We start from the raw sequence: 8,406 nt of genomic DNA, 5'->3' as shown, positions 1-8,406 counted from the left end.
TATGCACACACATGCACGTATACTGACTTCACACTCGTCATATACGCTGCTGCTGTGTTCCTTTCCCCATTTCATCCTTGAAAGTATGGAGTCAGAAGCAATTTTGGCTGCTGCCAACATATGTTAGGACCTGTGGCTATCTTATCCTATCTGAAAATGTGGATGGTCCTAGTGGAAATTCATCTTCTCAATTTTCTAACTGTGGATTGGAGGTCGTCAGGTTGAGAAGCAACCGGTCCATCTTCCTGTGTGTTTTCCACCATCTTGTTCTCTCCCACCCCAGCAGCTTGCCTTTGTCCGAAAAAGGTGCGGGAAGTAAGTCCTCTGTGTGAGACAAGTCCTCAAATGATCGTGTTTCTTACAATTGGGCAGTCACTCTGACCAGGTGGGGATGGGAGTACCAGGTAAGGCAAAGTCCCATTCTGACGGTCTTGATTTTGAAAGTAGGTGTTGGAGAGATGGAGGAGCCTGAAGAAGAGGGCATTAGTTTATTTTGGCTGTCAGCACTCCTACAACGGACCATGCCAATATCCTTCAGCATGGATCGATCCCAAGGGATTAGTGGTTGTTCAGATCTTTTCGGAGGACTTGATCTTAGGTAATAATTCATGCGGAATGTCCAGTTATCTTTTTATTTTTTTTATTTTACCCCCTTTTCTCCCCAATTTCGTGGTATCCAATTGTTAGTAATTACTATCTTGTCTCATCGCTACAACTCCCGTACGGGCTCGGGAGAGACGAAGGTCGAAAGCCATGCGTCCTCCGAAACACAACCCAACCAAGCCGCACTGCTTCTTAACACAGCGCGCCTCCAACCCGGAAGCCAGGCACACCAATGTGTCGGAGGAAACACCGTGCACCTGGCTACCTTGGTTAGCGCGCACTGCGCCCAGCCCGCCACAGGAGTCGCTGGTGCGCGATGAGACAAGGATATCCCTACCGGCCAAACCCTCCCTAACCCGGACGACGCTAGGCCAATTGTGCGTCGCCCCACGGACCTCCCGGTCGCGGCCGGCTGCGACAGAGCCTGGGCGCGAACCCAGAGTCTCTGGTGGCGCAGCTAGCGCTGCGATGCAGTGTCCTAGACCACTGCGCCACCCGGGAGGCCAGTTATCTTTTGCATAAGGTATAACACTGCTCCGGTTGACCCCAAGATGGCCGAGACTAGCTCTTTGTGATGCAGAACTGCTTTATAAAGGTTTGTATGTGCATATATTTTCTGAGGAACTCCTTCATCTTACATTGCGGACTGTGATAGATGTTACAAGCAACAGAACAGATCCTTTTCTCAGAAATCTGTCCAGTGGCGAGCTGGAAGGTGCCAGACGCCATGTCAGATGATTGGATGGTCTGAGTGAGCTCCTGCAGGTCTTTCACCATGGTTTGTATAATATCAGTAGAGGTGGTGGATGTACAGTAGATAAACTGGAGTATTATTATTATTTATTTTTTTAACCTTTATTTATACAGGTTTTTTCTCATTGAGATATCTCTTTTTCAAGAGAGACCTGGTCCAATAGCAGCAGGGGGAACAAAGTTTCAGACCAAACAACTTACATACACTAGCACAACATTAAACAAAACTATAGACACACATACAGTACAACAATTACATATTACGTTAAAAAAAAAGTCAGGAAAAATAAACTGCTGTTCTAAAGAGTATTACACTCTTCTATGATATTTACATCGATCAAGTGTTTAAACTCCACCAACGTGACTAGATCATCAAAACATTTTATGATCTGGAGAGATTTCCAGGACCACTGAGCAGAGTAACTAAAACCATGTGTTTGTTGGGGATCTTGACAAGATGTTCTTCAGCTGAGACCGAACACCACCTACCAACACGTTGACCTCAAGGAACACATCAGATTGTAATTAATTTGATATCTCGTCCTCACATGAGGTCAAGATTGTTGAAATGGCCTTTATTATTATTGGTCAGAAGAGCCTCGTCTGTTTCAGTTTCAGAAGTTTTGAACTCTTGCTGACACCCGTGTAGCGCCACTTCATGGTTCAAACTGGGCAGGTCAGGCACACTCTTACTAGCTTGCCTCAAGTCTTGGCTTGTCAAACAAAGGTACTCCTCAGTCCCAAGACGTTCGAGTCCTCTGTGGGTGTATGGCTGGACATTCTGCTCTGCATGTCTGACCTCTTCTGGTGAATGGTGAGGTCCTTTGTCTTCTTGATGCTGTTATATAAACTAGTGGTAACAGACCAGATCCTGCTCTCTGTTTCCAAGAGGTCAGGGTCTCTCGACTCTACTTCAATATGATGATTATTACTATATATCAATATTTGCGAATAAAGGCGTTTCCACCATCAGTTCTCGCATAATACATTTTACAGACACAAAAAGATCCCACCTGGTCTAGCATATTTTGTTTAGTCAACATTTCGAAAGTTTATAAAAAAATTAGCTGTTTCCATCAAGCCTGTCGTGAATTTCTTTTTATCCTACATGTACATTACTTGCATAAAAAGGTTGGATGGAAACCTGGTTAGTAACACACTTGTGGAACACCTGCAGAACTTGGTACAACCCTCTGAGGTAATCTTGTGAGTCACGCAGTGTGTTGTGTGGTCCTCCCATAATCGGGAAAGTATGCAGTTTATTAGGCTACAGATGAAATAGGTTACAATGAACTTCAAAGAGTGGTGAAAGTGCATGGTGATGAGCTTGATGGTCCTTTCCAAAAAATATTGATGGTCTTATTCTGGTGACATCTTCAAAGGGGGAGACACTCTAGACCCAAACTGCTACAGACCTATATCTCTCCTACCCTGCCTTTCTAAGGTCTTCGAAAACCAAGTTAACAAACAGATTACCGACCATTTCGAATTCCACCGTACCTTCTCCGCTATGCAATCTGGTTTCAGAGCTGGTCATGGGTGCACGTCAGCCATGCTCAAGGTCCTAAACGATATCATAACCGCCATCGATAAGATACAATACCGTACAGCCATATTCATCGACCTGGCCAAGGCTTTCGACTCTGTCAATCACCACATTCTTATCGGCAGACTCAACAGCCTTGGTTTCTCAAATGATTGCATCGCCAACTATTTGTCTGATAGAGTTCAGTGTGTCAAATCGGAGGTCCTGTTGTCCGTACCTCTGGCAGTCTCTATGGGGGTGCCACAGGGTTCAATTCTCGGACCGACTCTCTTCTCTGTATACATCAATGATGTCGCTCTTGCTGCTGGTGATTCTCTGATCCACCTCTACGCAGACGACACCATATACTTATACTTATATACCGTATACTTCTGGCCCATCTTTGGACACTGTGTTAACTAACCTCCAGACGAGCTTCAATGCATTACAACTCTCCTTCCGTGGCCTCCAACTGCTCTTAAATGCAAAACTAAATGCATGCTCTTCAACCGATTGCTGCTCGCACCTGCCCGCCCGTCCAGCATCACTACTCTGAACGGTTCTGACCTAGAATATGTGGGCAACTACAAATACCTAGCTGTCTGGTTAGACTGTAAACTCTCCTTCCAGACTCACATTAAACATCTCCAATCCAAAATTAAATCTAGAATCGACTTTCTATTTCGCAACAAAGCATCCTTCACTCATGCTGTCAAACATGCCCTCGTAAAACTGACCATCCTACCGATCCTCGACTTCGGCGATGTCATTTACAAAATAGCCTCCAACACTCTACTCAACAAATTGGATGCAGTCTATCACAGTGCCATTTGTTTTGTCACCAAAGCCCCATATACTACCCACCACTGCGACCTGTAAGCTCTCGTTGGCTGGCCCTCGTTTCATACTCGTCGCCAAACCCACTGGCTCCAGGTCATCTACAAGTCTTTGCTAGGTAAAGCCCCGACTTATCTCAGCTCACTGGTCACCATGGCAGCACCCACCGTAGCACGCGCTCCAGCAGGTATATCTTCCTGGTCACCCCCAAAGCCTCTGCCTTTCCTTCCAGTTCTCTGCTGCCAATGACGGTAATGAACTGCAAAAATCTAGAAGCTGGAGACACATATCTCCCTCACTAGCTTTAAGCACCAGCAGTCAGAGCAGCTCACAGATCACTGCACCTGTACATAGCCCATCTGTAAATAATAACCCATCCAACTACCTCATCCCCATACTGTATTTATTTATTTATCTTGCTCCTTTGCACCCCAGTATCTCTACTTGCTGCACATTCATCTTCTGCACATCTACCATTCCAGTGTTTAATTGCTATATTGTAATTACTTCGCCACCATGGCCTATTTATTGCCTTACCTCCCTTATCTTACCTCATTTGTACACAATGTATATAGACTTTTTCTACTGTATGTTTGTTTATTCCATGTGTAACTCTGTTGTTGTATGTGTCAAACTGCTTTGCTTTATCTTGGCCAGGTCGCAGTTGTAAATGAGGACTTGTTCTCAACTAGCCTACCTGGTTAAATAAAGGTGAAATAAAAAAAATAATAAAACATGATCGATGCTTGGCTGCAGTTTGGCAAATAAAATTTATTTTGCCCATAATAATCTCATCATGTAGTAGGCTATACCTGCACTGTATCTGCGAGCTGTTTTTGTGACAAAACCAGTAGAGTTGAAAATGCAATGGAAACCCATAAAATTTCCATCTTTTTCAGTACATGGAAATTTAACCGCAGAAGTGTATATGTGCACTATGTCATCACGGACAGCCATTAATCCTCAACAATTAAATCGGATGGAAACATCTCTGGTGGGAAAATGCGGAATTTAGAATATTTCCATGAAAATCTACTGCCAATTGGATGGAAACCTAGCTGGTCAGCAAAAATATCCTTTAAAAAATCAAATGTTACATACATATGGTTAAGAGATGTTATTACGAGTGAAGCAAAAAGCTTGTGCTTCTACTTCCGACAGTGCAGTGTTACGCACGCCTCTATAAAGAGAGAACGCAACTCCCTGCTGCAACTCAACTCCCCGTGAAGCGAAAGAGGTATGGACTGTAGGTGCGAATAAGGATGACAAAAGTCAGAATTTACCGTTACTAGGATTTATTTCCTACACGGTAATATGGGGGAAAGGGGCTGGACGGAACCAAAGGAAAGAAAGTAAATATCAAAGCTCCCCCTCTCCTATCTAACCTGCCTACCCACTTAACTTACCTAACTTAGCACCACCTGGTGCCCTAACCAAAATACAGGGGGTGGTCCGCCCAGGTCTTACCTAGTGTGCCTAGACATTGAATATACTACGGGTATATGTATGCCCTCGGGCCTCTTGCCTAAGCACTCCCAAAGTGCCTTCCCCTTCCCCCCTGGGAACAAATGAAACAGAATAATTATTAACAATTTCACAAACACTCACAAACACAGGACATAGCAAAGCTGCTACCAACAACAACTAATATAGTACATACCAACACTTTCTGATACACAACCAACACTATACAAAATATTCAATTCTATCTCTGATCTCTTCTCCTTCTCTCTCTAATGATCTCTCCAAAACATTCAATCTCCCTCTAATCTTTTCTCCAAAATATTCAATCTCCCTCTAACCTCCAATCATTTCTCTCTAAACAGAACACTGGCTTTTATATCTTCTGGTGGCAATGGTGATTAGAGTCAGCTGCTTCTTGACGAGGGGGCGGAGTCAGCTCCAATCATCAATTAGCCTGGGGTCGACCAATCAGCTGGTTGGGGAGGCTTCCAGGAAGCCATCTCCTGAAACACACACACTCAAATACAACACAGAAACTGGGGAACGTAACATGCAGCAATATCTAACAATTCCACAACAACTACCTAATACACACTAATCTAAGTAAAGGAATGGAATAAGAAAAGAAACATACAAATATATGGATGAGCAATGACTGAGTGGCATAGGCAAGATGCAACAGATGTATAAAATACAGTATATACATATGAGATGAGTAATGCAAGACATGTAAACATTATTAAAGTGGCATTATTAAAGTGACTAGTGATCCATTTGTTAAAGTGGCCAATGATTTCAAGTCTGTATGTAGGCAGCAGCCTCACTGTGTTAGTGATGGCTGTTTTACAGTCTGATGGCCTTGAGATAGAAGCTGTTTTTCAATCTCTCGGTCCCAGCTTTGATGCACCTGTACTGACCTCGCCTTCTGGATGATAGCGGGGTGAACAGGCAGTGGCTCGGGTGGTTGTTGTCCTGGAGGGCATGTGGTTCGCCCCCGGTGATGCGTTGTGCAGACCGCACTACCCTCTGGAGAGTCTTGCGGTTAAGGGTGGTGCAGTTGCCCGTACCAGGTGGTGATACAGCCCGACAGGATGCCCTCGATTGCACATCTGTAAAAGTTTGTGAGTGATTTAGATGACAAGCCAAATTTCTTCAGCCTCCAGCCTCCTCACCACGCTATCTGTGTGGTGGACCATTTCAATTTGTCCGTGATGTGTACGCCGAGGAACTTAAAACTTTCCACCTTCTCCACTACGGTCCAGTCGATGTGGACAGGGTGGGGGTGCTCCCTCTGCTGTTTCCTGAAGTCCACGATCATCTCCTTTGTTTTGTTGACATTGAGTGAGAGGTTATTTTTCTGACACCACACTCCGAGGGCCCTCACCTCCTCCCTGTAGGCCGTCTCGTCGTTGTTGGTAATTTAGGTCTGCCACTGTGGTATCTGTAAACTTGATGATTGACTTGGAAGTGTGCATGACCACGCAGTCATGGGTGAACAGGGAGTACAGGAGAGGGCTGAGAACGCACCCTTGAGGAGCCCCAGTGTTGAGGATCAGTGGGGTGGAGATGTTGTTTCCTACCTTCAGCACCTGGGGGCGGCCCGTCAGAAAGTCCATGACCCAGTTGCACAGGGCTGGGTCTTCTCGAGCTTAATGACGGGTTTGGAGGGTACTATGGTGTTAAATGCTGAGCTGTAGTAAATGAACAGCCTTCTTGCATAGGTATTCCTCTTGTCCAGATGGGATAGGGCAGTGTGCAGTGTGATGGCGATTGCATCGTCAGGGGACCTATTGGGGCGGTAAGCAAATTGGAGTGGGTCTAGGGTATCAGGTAGGGTGGGTGATATGATCCTTGACTAGTCTCTCAAAGCACTTCATGATGACAGAGGTGAGTGCTACGGGGCAATAGTCATTTAGATCAGTTACCTTAGCTTTCTTGGGAACAGGAACAATGGGGGCCATCTTGAAGCATGTGGGGACAGTAGACTGGGATAGGGATTGGTTGAATATGTCCGTAAACACACCAGCCAGCTGGTCTGCGCATGCTCTGAGGACGCGGCTAGGGATGCCGTCTGGTCCGGCGGCCTTGCGAGGGTTAACACTTTAAAATATTTTACTCATGTTAGCCACGGAGAAGGAGAGCCCACAGGCTTTGGTAGCGGGCCGTGTCAGTGGCACTGTATTGTTCTCAAAGCGAGCAAAGAAGTTGTTTGATTTTTCTGGGAGCAAGACGTCGGTGTCCATGGCGGGGCTGTTTATCTTTTTGTAATCCGTGATTGACTGTAGACCTTGCCACATACGTCTCGTGTTTGAGCCGTTTAATTGCGACTCTATACTGACACTTTGCTTGTTTGATTGCCTTGCGGAAGGAATAGCTACACTGTTTGTATTCTGTCATGTTTCCAGTCGCCTTGCCATGTTTAAAAGCGGTGGTTCGTGCTTTCAGTTTAGCGCGAATGCTGCCATCAATCCACGGTTTCTGGTTAGGAAATGTTTTAATAGTCACAGTGGGTACCACATCTCCGATGCACTTGCTAATAAACTCGCTCACAGAGTCAGTGTATACATCAAAATTATTGTCCAAGGCTATGCGGAACATATCCCAGTCCACGTGATCAAAGCAATCTTGAAGCGTGGAATCCGATTGGTCAGACCAGCGTTGGATGGACCTGAGCACGGGCGTTTTCTGTTTTAGTGTTTGCCTGTGCAGGGGAGCAATAAAATGGAGTCATGATCAGATTTGCCGAATGGAGGACGGGGGAGGGCTTTGTATGCATCGTGGAAGTTAGAGTAGCAGTGATCCAGAGTGCTACCAAATCGTGTCACGCATTCAATATGCTGATAGAATTTAGGAAGACTTTTTCTCAGATTAGCTTTGTTAAAATCCCCAGCTACAATAAATGCAGCCTCAGGATATATGGTTTCCAGTTTACATAGAGTCCAGTGAAGTTCTTTCAGGGCCATCACAGTATCTGCTTGGGGGGGATATACACGGCTGTGACTATAATCGAAGAGAATTCTCTAGGAAGATAATGCGGTCGGGCATTTGATTGTAAGGAATTCTAGGTCAGGTGAACAAAAGGACTTGAGTTCCTGTATGTTGTTATGATTACACCACGAGTCGTTAATCATAAGGCATACACCCCCGCCTTTCTTACCAGAGAGATGTTTGTTGCTGTCGGCGCGAAGCATGAAGAAACCAGGTGGCTGTACCGACTCTGACAA

The sequence above is a fragment of the Salvelinus namaycush genome, chromosome 10, assembly GCF_016432855.1.
Source record: "Salvelinus namaycush isolate Seneca chromosome 10, SaNama_1.0, whole genome shotgun sequence".
Classification (NCBI taxonomy): domain Eukaryota; kingdom Metazoa; phylum Chordata; class Actinopteri; order Salmoniformes; family Salmonidae; genus Salvelinus; species Salvelinus namaycush.
This window is presented reverse-complemented; position numbering follows the sequence as displayed.